Below are 19601 nucleotides of genomic sequence, written 5' to 3'. Positions count from 1 at the left end.
TGCATTAGAGTCATATATAGTACTGATCAATTATACAATATTTATGTAATCATTCAAACTGCAGATTATCAGAAGTGGACAATACTGACTGGACCAGATCTGATTTTTCATAAAAGGACAATATCGGCCCCATATATCAGTCTAATCCCAGCCCTTACCTTTCACTCCCTGTCTCTCTTCCTCCGTCTCCGTTTCCCTTGGTACTGGTTTGGTGCGATGTGACAGATGAGGGGGGGGGGGCGGAGAGGCCAATATTATGAAGACCGGTTCCACAGGGATGCCGGCGGCGCCGATGCCTCACTCCGGAGGTCACGGTGTCTGGGTTGGGGTCTCGGGAGAGGTGGGCTGCCTCCAGATGGGACAGACCGGTGGAGGGAACCGGGCTGTCTGCAAACACATCTACTTTAATGTGACCGGAGACCCGGGGCCACACAGATCACCAAGCTTTGATGAAACTATCCACTACCGTATATCACTGTATGCAGTTAAGCAGCTGAGCAAATACACTTATTCACATGGTGGCCATTTTGAACTCTCGGGGTGGGAAACCTCAACATATAAATGAGGACTGGGCTAAACTCGCTCTGAGGCAGAGTCCAGAGCAGTGGTTCTCAAAGCGGGGTCCGGGGACCCCCAGGGGTCCGTGAAAAGTTTTCAGATTCATTCGTTTAAATTATCATGATATAAAAAAAGTTTTGTTTTTTTGGGGTTTTTTTTTTACAAAAGGCTTCATAGTTCAACAAATAATATTTTATTTTTTAAATCTAAAATAGTTCATAGATTACGTTCTAATCTAACAAATCTATAAATTTAAAAGTCAAGCATGTCACGCTTTACCGTGGAAACAAGATGGTGCAAATATTCTTAATACATATCTAATATCTTTCTAATACATTTCTCTTGTGTTGTTCTTTCACATAACTAAGACTATAGAAGTGTATAAAATAGGCTACGTCAGATTATTCCAAGGGACATACATGTCAAGTCAATTTTTATTTATATAGCCCAAAATCACAAATCAGAATGAGGGGGTCCATGGTACATTCTCTATCTTGTAAGGGGTCCTTGGCTGAAAAACAATTGAGAACCTCTGGTCCAGAGTGTTCAAAATGGCTGCCGTGTGAATAAGGGCAATTACAGTACTAGTAAACTAGGATGATATCGTAAAGTATCAATGGCATGCAAGCGATGCTTTACAGTGTCTCAGCATTTTCTTCATGGTTTTCAGTAGTGATGGGCGGACTTGAAACCAACATCAAAGCGGCTTCAGCAAACGAAGCTTCGTTACGTCGTATTGTTTCCAAACGTGTCAAAGTTTTGGTGATCGGCAACTACTGATCTCGAATCAGTTGTCATAACTTAGGCTCATACTAACTGACTGATTCAAATGAGTTTTGGCTGATCTGCAGTCAGTGATTCCAGGTTTCCTGCAGATCACCCGATGTGCCTTCCCGCTAATATTTACAATAAAAACCTCCCTGTGTGTTATATGGACAAACTTCACCTGTGTTTCAACTGGAATGAGGCGTGAGTAGATGATGACAGAATTTTCATTTTTGGGTGAACTATTCCTTTAAGTCGTCAAATCTTAAGACTTAAGATTCTACTTCAAGATAGTGTCAGCTGATTCAAGAACATTCTCAAAAGAGGTGAAACTGCATTGGAAACGAGTGAAATTATCTCACCCCCCCCAGCAGTGGCTCTTCTTTAGACCGAACACAGCGGCCTCTGAGAACTTCAGTGGCCAAACTACAGTGCGTGTGTGTGTGTGGCTCTGGCCGTAGCGATAACCTTATCTCACCCGGTGGCCTGCTCTGGCCTGAGGTCAGCTGTTAAGTCAGGACACACTCAGCAGTGTCTTAGCCGGGCCTTTCTGCTGTCAGAGGAAGACGGTGACGGGCCGCTCAGAGGGAGCGCTCATACCAGAGGTGAAAGGTCACACGTCCGGAGCTCGTAGGTCACGGTGCTTCACATCTGCTAAGTCACACACACACACACACACACACACACACACACACATACCCATCTGCTGAGTCTGTGGAGTTTGTCCTTCAGCTAGGGACAAACTGGAATGACAAGGCTGTGTGTGGCAGAGAGGAGAAAGTGGTGTGTGTGTGTGTGTGTGTGTGTGTGTGTGTGTGTGTGTACGCGTCCATATGCTTGTGCCTGTCTAGGTGTGTGTGCCCTTATGCAAACCCACTGAGAATACAGAAGACACAATGCCTGCTCCCATAAATATTTGTCAACCCACTTCTGCTCTCACGTCTGCTCCAATGCCTGTGCTTTGAATGTGAGTGCTGTTGTAATAGTAGTATGCCAGTATGTAAGTGCCTCTGTGTGTGTGTGTGTGTGTGTCACTGTGTGTGTGTGTGTGTGTGTGTGTCACTGCTGTTAAGTGCGGCCTGCACTCCAGTAAATGGTTCTCTGTTTAACTGGGCCAAAAGTGGCAAAGGGGGACTCATAGACCCGCCATTGTTCCCTAATGAGCAGTGCACACACACACACACACATGCACACACAGATAATAGGTTTGTTTCTCTGTGTCCAGATGAAGTCAGCCACAGTGTGTATGAAGCCATCCTGGCTCTGACCACACTCCCATTGTAAGTGAATGAGGATTTTTTTTTTTTTCCTTTTTCACCCAGCAGTTGAATTAGACACTGGTCCTGGTACTGGTTTTTTTACCCAACTGCATAACTGCATACTGGTACTGGACTCATTATTATGCACCGCCACCTCTAGGTTTCTAGGTAGTTATGCGTTTAATGTTACTTCTGACTGTTTTTACACACGCACACACAGTGGTGGAAGAAGTACTCTGATCCTTTTCCTTTACAGCAATGTAAAAATACTCCATTACAAGTAAAAGTCCTGCATGAAAAATCCTACTGAAGTAAAAGTACATACGTATTAGCAGCAAAATGTAGTTAAAGTATTAAAGTAAAAGTAGTGGTTTGGTCCCTCTGACTGATATTTTATTATATATGACATCATTAGATTATTAATACTGAAGCATCAGTGTGTAAGCAGCATGTTACTGTTGTAGCTGCTGGAGGTGGAGCTAGTTTGAACTACTTTATATACAGTTAGCTAGTTTAGTCCAGTGGTTCCCAACCTAGGGGTCGGGCCCCTCCAAAGGGTCACCGGATAAATCTGAGGGGTCGTGAGATGATTAATGGGAGAGGAAAGAAGAAAAAACAAAGTTCTGATACACAAATCTGTTTTCAGTTTTTGGACTTTTTCTCTAATCTTTGATTTTTGCTGAAATATCATTTGAACATTTATTGAAATGAAACCATGTGAGGTTTAGAGGGAAAAATCACTATTTGTTGGAGCTGTTAACAACTCATAGACATCTGAAATGTGACCCGACTACACACTGCTTTTTGTAAGACGTCAAAAGCCAAAAAGGTTGGAAACCACTGGTTTCATCTTTAACAATGTGTTGTATTTTAAAAGCTTGTTATATTATCCATTGTGTCAAATCTCCATCTGAAAAGTAACTAAAGCTGTCAAATAAATTGTGGAGTAGAAAGTACAATATTTCCCTCTGAAATGTAGTGGAGTGGAAGTATAAAGTAGCATCAAATGGAAATACTCAAGTAAAGTACAAGTATCTCAAAATTGTACTTAAGTACAGTACTTGAGTAAATGTACTTAGTTACTTTCCACCACTGCTCACACACCATGATTAACAGCATTTTTAAAACAGTTGTGCCATTTCGCTCTCATTCAGTTCCAAACGGCATAGAGAACAACTCCCAGCACATCCAGTTTGGTGGGTAAAGGTAATGTATCACTGTGAATGCAAAGCTGCTAATATCTGGGTTTTATTTGTACTTTAAAACCTCGCCTAGTGCAGCTTCAAAGGCTTTAGTTCTCCATAATCTTGTGGATAACCTATTCTAATATTCGCCCGTGTGTTAGTGGATTTCACTGATTCCAATCTAATCATTACGGCACCCAACACACTACAACACTAACGGTGCAGTTCAGAGAAAAAGCGTGTTCATGCTTTTCATATCACGTCCTAATAATCGACTTCTTTGCCCGTGCTGCAACATGCAGCTTAGTACTAGTTCAGAAGCCGCCTGCTGAGTTTTGAAGGTTCATGTTTTTTCAGTGAGTCTGCAGTAAACTAGGCCATGTGGTGGAGAAGGTGGTTCTTCTATCTGTGAGTGTCCTTAAACTATGCTGTTGTGTGACACTGTGAAGCATTTATTGAATTGTAAAAGAGCATCTGCAGCTATCTTGATAAATGTCAAGGCTCTAAATGTTTTCTTGCTGAAATCATAAGAAACGGTGTCAATTTTGGCTTTACTATGTCTTTTATTACAAGCAAACATGCGTAAAAAACAACTACCTGCAGTATGATATATTGTTAGTGAACATACTCTTTAATTGGGTGAATGACTAAACTAAACAGCGGTCATCTTTTTTTCAGTGGTCTGAAAAAGGTTTTTTAGCCGTTCGATTTCAGCCCAAATCTGGCAGACTTTTCAATAAGTCTGATATACATTCAAAAGATCTTGCAAAGCTGACTGGTGGTTTATATAAAGGCAAATCCATGCAAAAAGCCCACACTCATATACAGTTGCTGACATTAAAAAGCTGGCACCTTTTCTTAATTCCAATTCAAGCTCTGTCTTTCCCCCATTTCAATGGAAACGACCTTTCCGATAAGCATTGTGGTATATGACCGATGTTGTTGACGTTAATTAGCGAGAGAGTCTTTAACTTTAACGTTTTGAATTTTAGTTTGTCATTTTTTTACCCGGCCCTTGACACAGTGTGCAGAAAACGTCTCTGTATCGGCACTTCAGTTCAATGGAATTGGTTGTCGTTGCCTCGCTGAAGGACAAACGCTGTAACCTTTTCCCATGAGGTTGCAGTAGAAAGTTCTTCAATTCAAAATATCAAGGTAATTAAAAATGATAGCTTTATAGTTCTGATTAACAGTAACCAATGGCATTTTCTCTCCTTGCTTTGAGAAGCTCCTTATGCAGGCCCTGCTTGTACTTTTTTAATATTTTTGAAGTCAGTGATTTTATTTTTACTTACGTATGTTTTCACTTGTGTGTTATACTTAGCAACATTTAAAATCAAGGCAATTTTGTAGGCATATGCATGATATCAGAAACTAGCCAAGGATAAATGACATCTGCGTTAAACCTACTCAAGCATGTGGAAGAAATATTAAAGGATAATTCCGCTTATTTTCAACTTGGGCCTTATTTTGCTAGTTTTTGTCAGTTTTTCTAGTTGATTATGTTAAAAAATGTTGTCATTTACTTCACTGTGGAGCTTATTTTTATAACAAAAAAAAACCATGCTATATCACATATTGAACTGTCTGACCTGAGTCAGTTACCTTACATTTTAAATTAGGTATTTTGTACTGTTTTACAATTTCACTTTATCAAAATTCGACAGTAAAATAGAGGCACTAGTACTTCTGCTTGAGTAGAATGTTTTGGTACTGGGATGAGGTGTAAAGGATAATTCCGCCTATTTTCAACCTGGGCTTTATCTTCCTAGTATTTGCCACCATGATGGTTGATTATGTTCAAAATGTCATCACTTACTTCGCTGTGTTTCATGCCTCCAGATTGCCAGGAGCACTGCTGTCCAACACACACACACAGGGCCAACTTGTCTCCTCTCTAGTTTGATCTGTCCAATAAATGCAAAAAATGCCCCCCAAAAAAGAAAAAAATAGTTTCCTTTCAACAGGGCTGCAGTGGAGTTGTGGAAGGCCAGGTTCTGAAAAAGAAAATCCATAGAGTCCGCCTCTGTGAAGGTCGACCACAAAACAAACAGATATGCATAAACACAGGGAATAGATATGGAGAGAGAATACAAAAGTACACACACACACAGTCACACACACACTCCAAATCTTTGAGCGCTCTGACATTTTGATATTTGAAATAGGCATATGTTGATATTTTTTTGCAGAAAGTTCCTGCTTGCTTTTTCAGATGGAGGTTTAGATTGTGCTGAAAAAGATAGAACTCCCGCAGTAGAGTCAGAGCCACAGTTAAGCTAACAGACATTTGGTCTGAATGCAAAGTAATCCCTCTTGTCGTCTATTTCAAAGGTCACAAGTCCTTTTTTCTCTCCTCCTTTTCAAAAGGGCAACTTCACACCACAGTACTTGACAGGAGAGCTTTGGCTATCACATCTGATGTCACCAGTGGTGGAAAGAGTACTGAAATATCCTACTCAAGTGGAAGTATTGTTACTTTGCTGTTATTTTACTTAAGTGAAAGTACCGGTGTAAAAATCTACTGAAGTAAAAGTAAAAAGTAGCTCATTTAATATGTCTACAGAGTAAAAGTTACAGTTGAGAAAAGAGAGCATCGTTAGCTGTGATCTTTTCCATGCAGTTCTGAAAGGAAGAGAGGACAGAGTTCAAGCTCTTTTAAATGGAAAATTTGGAAATTGCACAATAAAGTGCAGAAACAAAGTGAAGCCAGATGCCTCTTCTCTCTGCGAATGGATCCACAATGTCAATTTACATTGATCCAGTTTCCGTTGCTTATGGAGAAACACCAAATCTGTTCTGTGATGGATGGGATTTAAAATGTAGCAGTAATTCAGTGGAAACATACTTAGCTAAAAGTAAAATGACTGACTTTAAAAAACACTCAAAAAAGCTCTACTACAGTAACGTGAATACATGTAATTAGTTGCTTCCACCCTTGCATGCCATTTCACTCTCTCTCCCTCACACACACACACACACACACACACACACACACACACACACACACACGTGTCCCTACACGCACGCATGTGGTCAGCGTGGCTCAGATGAACCGAACGGAGCATCTTGCCGGCCATCTGCAGAGAGAGAGAGAGACATGGAGGCACTGCAGGGCTGAAGTCTGGCGGCTGCTCTGCTATTTCATGCATGGCTACCAGACAGAGGAGAGCCAGACAAGCTGCTCCACCATGTCCCCCACACCAGTGTCAGAGAAACAGGGGACAGTGGACAAAATAACATACAACAACAACTGCATGAAAAATCACCATTATAAAGCTACACAGGTTAGTCATATTGAGTTGAAGGCCGATTAGCAGTATGTGGCAGATTTAAAAGAGCTCCAACAATCACCGCTATTGTGAGTTTTCAAAGCAACAAGAGGCAACCCAAAGAGTTAAAAAGAGGCTAAATAATCAGTGCCATTATTTCATGTGGCATGGGGGATAGTGTGGAAAATCATCATAGCACACCTCGTCAAACGGGTAAACTGCATCAGCAAAGAGGAACAGTGGCGGCAAGTCGTACAAAGATGCATAACCCGGCGCAAGGAGCACAAGACCTGGACAAAACCTGGTTTACATGCAACACTAATGATTCAGTCTTAACCTGATTAAGACAACACTCTTGAAATTGTCATGTAAACGCTTGATCGGACTATATTATTATTAAGAAGAACCCGGTTAACGCACCTATATAGATTTCTGCTCAGTCTTTGGGGCATTTTTTTTGTTTTTTGTCGGATGTGGGATTGACAAAGCAGCCAACACGGCACAGTGCAGGCGAGCGGCAGCCCGATTATTAAATAAACCCATGTGAACTGGGTTATTAGAGAAATTGTGTTACTTCTAACCATGTGAACGTGTATCCCAATCAAAATATTGCCTTGAGCTGATTAGTCCCAGTAATTGGGGAGTTGGTGTGCACGTAAACTCGGTGTCTGCTGCCATTGGGAGTCATTAGGTCTGATGGTTGCTTTGCGTGAGGCCATTTTACAGGGGCACCCTTAGGGCAGTGGTTCTCAACCTGGGGTTCCGGGGACCACCAGGGGTCCTTGAGGGCATTCCAGCGGGTCCCCAGCAAATTGATGAATTGTTAAACTTCATTATTTTGTCATTTTAGAATGACTCTTTTGATCATAGTTTCACTGTTATCTCTCTACCTACAGTAGGATAGTCATGGAATTCTGTACAAAATCATATCGAACAATAAAAATATTCTCAGATTTGGGTCCGAGAGACAAAACATCATTGAACTTTTAACAGTAGTGTTGTGCTTTTGTGTTGTGCTGAGGAGAGTCCAACACTGGAAACAATAGCCTCCAGTCTGTATTTCTGCATAACATTAATCTGTAAAACAAAGGTGGAAAATTGGATACAATTTCATGCATACATAAAAAAAACAAAAAACATCCAATTTCAGATGACTGTTGCAAGATTGTTACCACTGAATGTGTGTTATGTTATTATTTTTTCCATAATTAGGGTTCCACTATTAATATTTCTGGAATTGTTATTGCTGGAATTCCTATTATTATTATTATTATTTTTTTTTTTTTCCTGTATTTTGTCCAATAACTCGGTCATACATTGATACCTTTCTGTCCACTTTGGCATATAGACAGTAGCGGTACTGGGATACAAAAAATGGCACAGATTGGCCCATAGGGGGCGCCCAGAGTTGTGAAACTCGGTACACATATGTATCTGATCATGCTGGACAATTTTGCCTCTAGGACCCATAAAGTCTGCCCTTAAAAATGTATCCGCCTTTTTGGATTTTTTGGAAAAAAATTCAGAAATCATAGACTTGCCTTTACTGTGTTTGACAGTAGCTAAGGAATCGGTTAAAAAATGGCAGTTATTGATCGATGCAGTGGAAGCTATTCCGTTGCTGACTTGCAGCTATATTTATAATGTATTACTTTATTATAATACTGACATAAATCATATAGTTAGGAGGAAAATTGCTCATGTTAATATGTTTGCATTGATGAATTATCAAAAAAATTGCAAAGTCTGAGCGCAACTCTATTTAAATGCTATTATTCATTCATTATGTGTAGAGAAACAGCAACGTTTCGGTCTCAGTGACCTTCCTCAGGCCGCATCCAGTGCAATGATGAATAATGAAATATGACTATAGTCTCATATTAAGTCATCTGTAGTTCCAGTGCTGTCACTTTGACTAAATGCAGAGCGGCTCTGCTCTGTGTACAGTGGGAGACGCTTTGGAGGAAACTTGATTTTGTTCTCATCCTCAACCCGCCTCCTTTACTCTGCCTTTCACAGTGCCAACACACACACACACACACACACACACACACACACACACACTCACACAGATCATTGGAAGGTGGTGGAGTCTAGCCACCATGCAAATATTAAAAGTCCCATATTATAATTCGGTTTTTCTTCTCAATCTCTTTCTTTATTTCTTCCATCCTGACTCGCTTTTCCTTCTTTTTAATTATTAGAATGAATATCTTTTTGATGTATTCTGTATTTCTTAATGCTCTTGCTGTCTGGATTTCTCTCCTATTTCTTTCTAACTGTTCTTTCTTTCTTTCTTTATTTCTTCCTTCCCTCCTTTCTCTCTACCTCCCTCCCTTTCTTCCCCCTTTCTTCTCCAGTCCCACTTTCCTCTCTCTCCTCTTTCTTCTCTTTATTTTCCGTTTTATTTCAGAGGCAGTGTGAGGACTTCCTCCTTCCTTCCTTCCTTTCTCCCTCCCTCCCTTCCTTGCTTCCTCCCTTCCTTCCTTCCTTCCTTCCTCCCTCCCTTCCTTCCTTCCTTCCTCCCTTCCTTTCCCCTTTCTTCTCCATTCCCCTTTCCTCTCTCTCCTCTTTCTTCTCTTTATTTTCGGTTTTATTTCAGAGGTAGTGTGAGGACTTCCACCTTCCTTCCTTCCTTCCTTCATTCCCCCGTTCCTCTCTCTCCTCTTTCTTCTCCTCTTTATTTCCGGTGTTACTTCAGAGGCAGTGTCACTGTCAGTGCTTCTGTCTGTGGCTTCACACAGACGGAGGCTCGGCTATCGATTGTTTGTACTGACGCCTCCTCACCGACGGGATTATAAGAGTCAGTTCTGTCCTCTTTGTACTTTCGGTTGTGTGTGTGTGTGTGTGTGTGTGTGTGTGTGTGTGTGTGTGTGTGTGTGTGTGTGTGTGTGTGTGTGTGTGCGCGCGCTCAGACTTGGCTGTGGGATCTGTGCTGGTGTCTCTCGGTACCAGGCCTCGCGATGCCATCATTCAGGGTCTGGGGTGGGGGGGTGGAGGGGTGCAAAGTCGTCAACATTGTTGTTTTGCTGTCGTCATATTTCCCCCAACAATTGCAAATAGGGCTGGGCAATATATGGATATTATATAGATATCGTGATATGAGACTAGATATCGTCTTAGATTTTGGATATGGTAATGTGGTGAAATGGCATAAATGTCTTTTCCTGGTTTTAAAGGCTGCATTACTCTGCATTTCTCTCGTTCTTTCTTTCTTTCTTTCTTTCTTTCTTCCTTCCTTCCTTCCTTCCTTCTATTCTTTCTATCCCCTGTCTTCTCCCTTCCTTCTTTCCTTCCTTCCTTCCTCCCTTTCTCCCTCCCTTCCTTCCTTCCTTTCTTCCCCCTTTCTTCTCCGTTGCCACTTTCTCCTCTTTCTTTTTTTATTTTCAGAGGCAGATTCTTTCATTTTTTTCATTACAAAAAATATATTTTTCATATGTTCTTTATTTTTGAATCCTCTTGCTGTCTGCATTTCTCTTTTTCTTTCTTTCTTTCTTTCTTTCTTTCTTCCTTCCTTCCCTCCTCCCTTTCTCCCTCCCTTTCTTTCTTTCCCCTTTCTTCTCCATTCCCACTTTCTCCTCTTTATTTTTTTTATTTTCAGAGGCAGATTCTTTCATTTTTTTCATTATTGCAAAAATATATTTTTCATATGTTCTTTATTTCTTAATCCTCTTGCTTTCTTCCTTCCTTCCTTCCTTCCTTCCTTCCTTCTATTCTTTCTATCCCCTTTCTTCTCCCTTCCTTCCTTCCTTCCTCCCTTCCTCCCTTCCTTTGTTTCCCCTTTCTTCTCCCTTCCTTCCTTCCTTCCTTCCTCCCTTCCTTTCTATCCCCTTTCTTCTCCCTTCCTTCCTTCCTTCCTCCCTTCCTCCCTTCCTTTCTATCCCCTTTCTTCTCCCTTCCTTCCTTCCTTCCTTCCTCCCTTCCTTTCTATCCCCTTTCTTCTCCCTTCCTTCCTTCCTTCCTTCCTCCCTTCCTTTCTATCCCCTTTCTTCTCCCTTCCTTCCTTCCTTCCTCCCTTCCTCCCTTCCTCCCTTCCTTTCTATCCCCTTTCTTCTCCCTTCCTTCCTTCCTTCCCTCCTTCCTCCCTTCCTTTCTATCCCCTTTCTTCTCCCTTCCTTCCTTCCTTCCTCCCTTCCTCCCTTCCTTTCTTTCCCCTTTCTTCCTTCCTTCCTTCCTTCCTTCCTTCTATTCTTTCTATCCCCTTTCTTCTCCCTTCCTTCCTCCCTTCCTTTCTATCCCCTTTCTTCTCCCTTCCTTCCTCCCTTCCTCCCTTCCTTTCTATCCCCTTTCTTCTCCCTTCCTTCCTTCCTTCCTTCCTCCCTTCCTCCCTTCCTTTCTATCCCCTTTCTTCTCCCTTCCTTCCTTCCTTCCTCCCTTCCTTCTATTCTTTCTATCCCCTTTCTTCTCCCTTCCTTCCTCCCTCCCTTCCTCCCTTCCTTTCTTTCCCCTTTCCTCTCCGCTCCCACTTTCCCACTTTCACAAGCCGACAGTCGTGAAAAGCCCTCCTCGGCCACAGGTCATGAGCGGTGTCTTCCGGTGACTCGTTGGTGGCGTTGCAAACCTCGTGAAGGCACGTTTTCAAATTGCCTCTCTAATGCCCGGTGACTGTGATCCATTCGGCCGGGAGCTGCAGTCAAAGCGCTGACGTCTCCACTTCTACTTTCATCATTTTCCAGAACTAGTCTAAGGCCGACCCGTGTGTAATGGGGACATATAACAGGATTGCCACATTTCCTCTCGGTAACAGAAGGTGATAACAGTGTTGAAGTACGCTCCATTACAACGCGCTCAAATCGTGCCGCTTTTTTTCCCACATTTTCCGGTGAAATTGCACTTTTTTTCGGAGCCTTCGACCCGGCTAACTGAGCGTGGGCAATGATGCCTTCGACGCGATGAGATTAGAATGTGTGTGTGTGTGTGTGTGTGTGTGTGTGTGTTAGGATTCCCGTCACGACTGGATCTTACTCATAAAGTTATAACAGAGTATGAGCCCGTCTGTCTCTCTTTCAGCATCTCTATCTCTGAATCAACAGGGACTGGCTCTGCCTCCGTGTGTGTGTGTGTGTGTGTGTGTGTGTGTGTGTGTGTGTGTGTGTGTGTGTGTGTGTGTGTGTACGCCCGCCTGTCTGCAAACATCTCTATCTCTGAATCAACAGGGACCGGTATTTGTGTTTGTCGCTCTGTGGGTGTGTCTGCGTGTGTGCTCTGTGGTGGTGTTTGCGAGAGCGTGTGTGTGTGTGTGTGTGTGTGTGTGTGTGAGTGTGTGTGTGTGTGTGTGAGTGTGTAGATGGGGTTTGTGCTGTCTTTGATGCCCAGACAGGAAACAGCAGGGACAGAGCAGGACTCTCATCAGAAGAGACACTCATCGCCGAGACAACAACAGCTCATTGCAGGCCTGCTGGATGGGCTGTGTGTGTGTGTGTGTGTGTGTGTGTGTGTGTGTGTGTGTGAGAGAGAGAGAGATACATGTGTAAAAGCGAGATAATGTAGGTTGTGTACTGCTGTGTGTGTGTTGGAGGATATATAGATGTCTGAGTGTTGGAACTGTTGGTTGTTAATATTTATGTAATCCCCATTTGCTCTATTCTGATTTGTATCCCGTTTATTATTTATATCCTTTGTTATTATTTATATCCTTTCCTATTTTTTTCCTGGGTGTTCGCTGAAGTTCGACCTTCAACCCTGTTCCCCCATCTCTCCTTCCTCTCACCAATTCTGAATTTCAAGTCCGAATTCAGAGAATAAAGTCAGAACTCAAATCCATTTTTCACATGGCCTTAACACACACACAGCTGCTGCTTTCGTGTGTGTGTGTGTGTGTGTGTGTGTGTGGGAATTGTTATATTTTCATGGTTGAGTGTCCTTTGCACATTCGCGCCATTGTGCAAGTGTGCATTGCATGTGTGTGCTTATGCATGTTTGCGTGTGTGTGTGTGTGTGTGTGTGTGTGTGTGTGTGTGTGTGTGTGGTCCTAGTGGGAGTGGGTGTCCCATCAGCAGATGTCCACACAGCCCTAAAAGCTCCACGGCCTCGGGCGGTCACACTCATTTATGGAGCATGACGGCCACAGAGGGAGAGAGAGAGAGAAAGATGCATTGTGTTGAAGGGCAGATAAAAAAAAAGTTTACCACAGTTTGATTGTGTATTAGAGGACACACTTTGGCTTTTTCTGCTGCTGTCCTCAATTGCCCTTCAGAACTTCAGAGTGGAAAATGGAGAGGTAGGAGAGGGTGCAGGGTATCGAAGGGTTCATAAAAAGACTGAAAAAAATTAAAAGAAATACCTGCAATAAGCGATATCAGACCTTATAACCAATCCTGAAACTAATGTGCGCCATGTGGATATTTCATTGAGACATAATCATATAAACCAATATCCACACAGCAGCCAGCTGTGTTGCTGTTTTCACCTCTTTTCTAAAGCTTGATGTCAAATTTCGCTATAAATTTCAAAATAGCTTTATGCCAGCTTTGTTTTAAGATTTGTCTTCAATTCAGTTCCAAGTAGCATCAAAAAGGGCTGAAAAGCCTTAAATTTGGCTTTCTGAAACCTGTACATACCCTGGGTGGAGAGTAGTAAACGGACACATCATAACACACACACACACACACACACACACACACACACACACACAGACAGAAATTGAGTCCAGTCATCCAGTACTCTAAACTTAGTCATCCATTTGCTTTCGCTGAGTGTGTGCTGATAAAGCTTAGTAATTCGCACACACACATTGTAACACACACACACACACACACACATGCCTGTGTGTGTGTGTGAGTGGAGAGGAGAGTGTTGATAAGTGAAGTGGGTGGCTGCGGTGTCTCCAGCTGAATACACAGTGAGAAAACAAGCGCTGGAGTGATGCTCGTTCTATTGAGGCTGCTATCAGTCTGCAGAGATACAAGGGTGTCATTTCAGCGATGCTCAAGTGGGTGCTATCATGCAAATCAGTGTGTGTGTGTGTGTGTGCTAGCATGCGCCATGTGGCTGCGGGTGCCTAATAACAAGGCTGCGGTTAGAGTGTTTGTGATTAGTGTTTGCCACACTCCCAGTTTTTCCCACCCGATCACCACTTTGGGCCTCGTTTCGAATACAAGATGCAGTTTTTAATAAAGCCATCACCATCCGTTCATGCACAATCAGTTTGTAACGCTCAGCTTGGCTCTAGGGTTCGACTGAAATACTGGTTTACTGATATATGAGGTCGATATTGTCATTTTATTAAACATCAGATCTGGTCCAGTCAGTGTCATCCACCTCTGATATGATATAATGCGGTTTGATTGATTCCATATTTATTATACAGTTGATCAATACTGCACTGGTTGTCTATGGGAAGACCTCGAATTGATTGTAATGCAACATTTTGATCTGAGTCCACATAAATATGCATGAAGATGTTATTAATGTGATAATTATTATCCCGCGTTTCATTGGAGAGTTTTAGTGTCCCATGGTCTAAATGTTGTTTCAGAGGCTTCTCCACCGTGAGTTCTGGGGGGAAATACTGAATATTTGGATTACAGAGTTAAATATTTGGATTATGGATCATGGAGTACAGTTAAAGTTATTGAATATCAGGGCAAAATCCTGGTTATTGACCACTTCAGTCCAAAAAAAGACCATGGACTGAGACAGAACTCCCTCATGGGAAGGGATGGGTATGCAGCTACTGTCTTTGTTTTTTTTCTCTAACACGTTCTCCCCACTTGTAGCTTTCCAGTGCTCTGATTGGCTGGTGCGGCTCTGAGGTGTAGGCATGATCATGTCTTGTACAGCAGCCTGCTCTGTCACAGCTTGTAGAGAGCCTCTTGAATAGAGCTGCAACGATTAATCGATTAGTTGTCAACTATTCAATTAATCGCCAACTATTTTGATAATCGATTAATCGGTTTGAGTAATTCTCTGATTCCAGCTTCTTAAATGTGAATATTTTCTGGTTTCTTTACTCCTCTATGACAGTAAACTGAATATCTTTGGGTTGTGGACAAAACAAGACATTTGAGGACGTCATCTTGGGCTTTGGGAAACACTGATCCACATTTTTCACCATTTTCTGACATTTTATAGACCAAACAACCTATCGATTAATCGAGAAAATAATCAACAGATTAATCGACAATGAAAATAATCGTTAGTTGCAGCCCTACTCTTGAACAATCGGTACTGCCGTTCAGAATCCCCTATCGGTTGATCTGCTTGTCTCAACCCCGCTTAGTATCCAGCAGAGTTTTCCAGTGTCATTGGCAGACAGGACGCTCGAAATCTCAGTTTTTATAAGCCATCTTCCCCTCTCGCTGTGAAAGTTATGAGCCGAGGCTGGCGAGACGGAGACATGACCGCAGAGCCTCTCCTTTGTAGGGGTGAAATTGAGTGCGACAATTAGTCATCATCTGCAAACAATGTCGTAATGTCTTTTTTTCTTTTACCAGCCAAACGAAGGAAAAACACACCCCTGTTCACTTGTGTTTTCTGACGTTGCTTAGCCCTTTTTTTCTCAATCCACCGAAGCAGGTTTCACTAACCTGGGAGTGCGGTTTTTATTACCAGGCAGTGAAGCGGGACCTAAATCAGGTCCTGAGGGCAGCCTCCTCCTGGGATGCATAGCGAGAGCTGCTCATTCCATTACTGTTATCTCTGGCTGTGTTTCTGGACACTGGGTTCCTATTAGACAGGCGGAGAGAAAACAGATAGGCGGGCACCGAGGGGGCGAGCAAATCAAACTCAGTCTGAGCCAGGCTTAGACTGACCCACGGGGACGGCCAAAGAGTTTCAGCCTGCGATCACAAGTGAACGTTTACAGCCGACAGAGATGACAGTTTGACAAGAATTCGAAGAAGGGAGAGAGAAAATACCACTGTGTTTTTAATAGGTCTCGGGCAAGGTCTTGCTACCAAAACGATGACAAAAAAACAGTGTGAGGAAATGTGTTTTTTCTGTCGACTTGGAACTTCAGGGAGGCTCGTTCTCTGCACCACAAAAGGCAATGCAGTGGCGTTCGTGTTATCTTCTATTTTTCTCATCTATTTTGGCGCTTAGCTACATCCCGGATGTTATAAATCCATCTCAACATACAGTGTTTTCTCACCATTTACTGTATGATGCAATGTTCTTCATTCGAGATTCGTCAGAGAAGAGAGATAGGAAACTGTACTTTTCCCTCTCCTCGACTTTGCATTGCTTTTCATGCTGTTTGCGGCTTGGATTGCATCCAGACTGTTGAATTCCAATCACAGTGCGAGTTTTATCACCGGCTCCCATATCTGCGCTTGAAAGTCCGAAAGCAATGTGTACATCCAGACCTGACATCTAGGCTTAATACACCCTGCCGTGATTGGATGATAAGTCACAATGAAACGATGAGTGTAAATGTAGTCTTGATCAAATGAATCCTTCCTGCCCTGATATGTGATGTTCTCTCTTGTATTGGAGAGAATGTCGCACTAAAATTCATCCAAGACACTACTCAGGTTTTTTCCAATTTTTCCAACTTCCAGTGTACTAAAGAAATGTGTTCACTACTGCCCCACCCAGTTGCCAGTAACCTCCCTAAATTAAAGGAGGGGTATCATTTGCTTTTTCAGCAATTTTATATAATTACCTGGTGTCTATAAAATACATCTGTTAAGTTTTTTTTCAGTAAAAATCGTTTAGTTATAGCTTTAGCTATTCACTTCCCAGTGTTTGTTTCCCACCTACAAGCAAACAGATCATTTTACATAAGCAGCTTCTTATGCTAATGAGCTACTGCTCTGACTGGTTGGCCATTATGGCAGGCCCGCCCTCCTCTTAGCGCTGATTGGTCGATTTCAGACAGTCCAGTGTCTACATAGACACTGGAGCAAAATCTGAGGGGGCGTGTTTTATAGTTGGTTACTATTATTCTGTTTTTTTACTGTTTTTTTTACTTTTATTACTTCACACCTCCAAGTACCAAAATCACCATAAATACTAAGAATTGCCACATCCTAGGACACCCCCCCCCTTTAAGGTTGGATTAGTGAGGTTTTCAGGTCTCCCAGAACTTCAAAGGTTGCGCTTGTGGAGCTTTTTCTCATTAAGGGTTCAGAGCTTCTAGCCGTATGTCCTACATGAATAAATCATTACCACGTTCATTTTGAGACATTGGTATAATTTCCTTAAACAAACAAGACCATAACTGAGAAGATTGTCAGCCTCTCCCAGCCTCCACACTGCATTTTACATTGTGTGCAACCAGGTTACGGTGCGTTTTCACAGGTTCCGTCATTTCCACGCAGATTCAGCAAACTGTATGGCTTATTTCTTGCCTCAGATGTTTTCAGAAACACATTTCGATTAAGTATTTTCGTATAAGAGAACGTTTCCGAACAAGCCTCCGTGTTTTTCCAGTTTGAAATCCGAGGGCAGATACCAAGGACGGCCCAATGAGTGGAAGTGTTCGTCCAATCAGGCGCAGCGAGGAAGAGTTTATTTGTTGGTCTGTAGTCACGGAGGAGAAACTGTGAAAACGCACCTTCAGGACCTGGAGGGAAATCTGCTGGATCGCTTTACGGCACAAAACAGGAAGTAGATGATGTTCTTATATATATCTCAGTACCTGTTCTGCTTCTGATAAGCACTGAGCTGAATGTTACAGTACCTGCAGTATTCTCTGACGCATAGACAGCATGGAGTCATTTGTTGAGTTATGTGATACACTGGTCTCCTCTCTTCCTACTCCATTAAACTATAAACTGATTTCATGGCCTATCTCTGTCTGTCTTCCCCTCATCCCCCTCTTCTATCTCTATTTTATTTTATTTTATCTCCTCGCGTCCTTCTCTCCATCCGTCGCTCTACTACTCTACCTCCTCTCCCACGTTTGCTTCCGTTCTCGTCTACTTTTAATCATCACACTCTTTCCAAGTTGCTTTTTTTCGATTCTTATTTCTCTTGTCACCCCATACCTCTGTTTTACTCTCCCCCTGCCGTGTCTCTTCTCTTTCTCAGCAAGTCATGCAAGAGTGTGTACTCAGTGGTGTGTGTGTGTGTGTGTGTGTGTGAATAGGCCACTATAGGGGGTTTTAGCTCTTGGGACAGACTGTCAGGTTGGGCTGCTGTAAACTGGAAAAATCAGAATTATGAACCCAGTGTGGTTCTCAAAAAGTTCTTTTAAAGTTCCTATATTATGGGAACTCAAATTTTCCTTTATTCAAACACATACAGTATATGATAATAATATCATAATATATGATCAGATGTTTTGGGAAGTTATTGCAGTTTTAAAATCCATCCAACCATCCTTTTTTCCAGGCAGTTTCAGACTAGCTTGAGGAAACACATCACAACTGGACTTGGTCCCAATTGGCTCCTTCACTAAAGAATCACTAGCTGCATTTACATGGAGTCTTTCATTCCACTAGTAATCAGAATAGTAGCCCAATCAGAATAAAAATGACTCAAAAATTATTCAGTTTGAGGGGGGGGGTATAACCCTTTCATGATCTGGTCGATGGATAAAATTTCGTCATGTAAACGCTCATTCCGATCACTTTCTTTGGTTGGAATATCTATCTGGAATATCTATACTATAATTCCAAGTGGACCAAAATTGTGGGCAAAACAAAACGTCTTTTTCGGACACCTTTGGAGTCGTATGTTCTGATAAAACTGTTCTGAATGGAAAAGATATGGCTCATGTAACCGCAGCCGCTGAAATCCCTCCAATCAGACCAATTTGCAGCATTTGAGCTGGAAAGCCTCCACTCAGCAGGTTTACCTCATTTGAATTAGAGGAGCCGCTGCTGTCGGCCAATCAGCATCCAAGTTTGTTTAAGTTCAAGTTCCTTTATTTATATCGCCCTTTATCACAGCATGTCTCAGAGGACTTTACAGAGAATGAGCCTAGCTAGATCTAACTAACCAAAAATCAGTGGTGAACAAAATTATATAGGACAAGCATAGCAAAAAGCACAAGACAGACAAGAGCATATTTTAGCAAGACAAACAATCTACCTGTTCTACGTTGCCTAACCTACCCTGCACCCCCAGCCTTAGACCCTAATTGCAACCAGTATTCCAGTAGTCCAGTATTGTGAGGACTTAGTTTTCACATCCATTCAAATTTAACTAATTCATTTCAACTTTTACCTAAACTATACATTCATTTGCAAAACATCATGGAGAACATTATTCCCGAGCCATAGTATATTTAAAAAAAAACAATCATGTAAACTGAATAACATGGGACCTTTAATACTGCTGGTTTGGAGCATTTCATGCATTCTTAACTAGTTCTTTATAGCACCACCAGAAAAAGCAGGGTTCTTCAAGGGTTCTTTGGTAAGGGCAGTGGATCTATATAGAACCGTAATGGCTCAAGAACCCTCTGACTTATTAAAATAAGACTTGGTAAAGCTGAATAACCCAAGAAGGTGTTTTCATGCTGCTGGTTTGGAACATCTCTTACATTCTCAACTGGTCGTTTATAGCAAAGTAATGGTCCTTTGTAGAACCTTTTAAGCATAATGCTATGGCACAGAAAATGCCTAAAGAACCATTTTCTATATGGACTATATGGAACCCTTTTTGGTAAGAGT

This window comes from Centroberyx affinis, unplaced genomic scaffold, assembly GCF_046629955.1.
Source record: "Centroberyx affinis isolate AG114_WGS23_722 - 3 ecotype Tasmania unplaced genomic scaffold, CSIRO-AGI_Caff_v1 ptg000322l_1, whole genome shotgun sequence".
NCBI lineage: Eukaryota > Metazoa > Chordata > Actinopteri > Beryciformes > Berycidae > Centroberyx > Centroberyx affinis.
Note: the sequence above shows the minus strand (reverse complement) of the source record.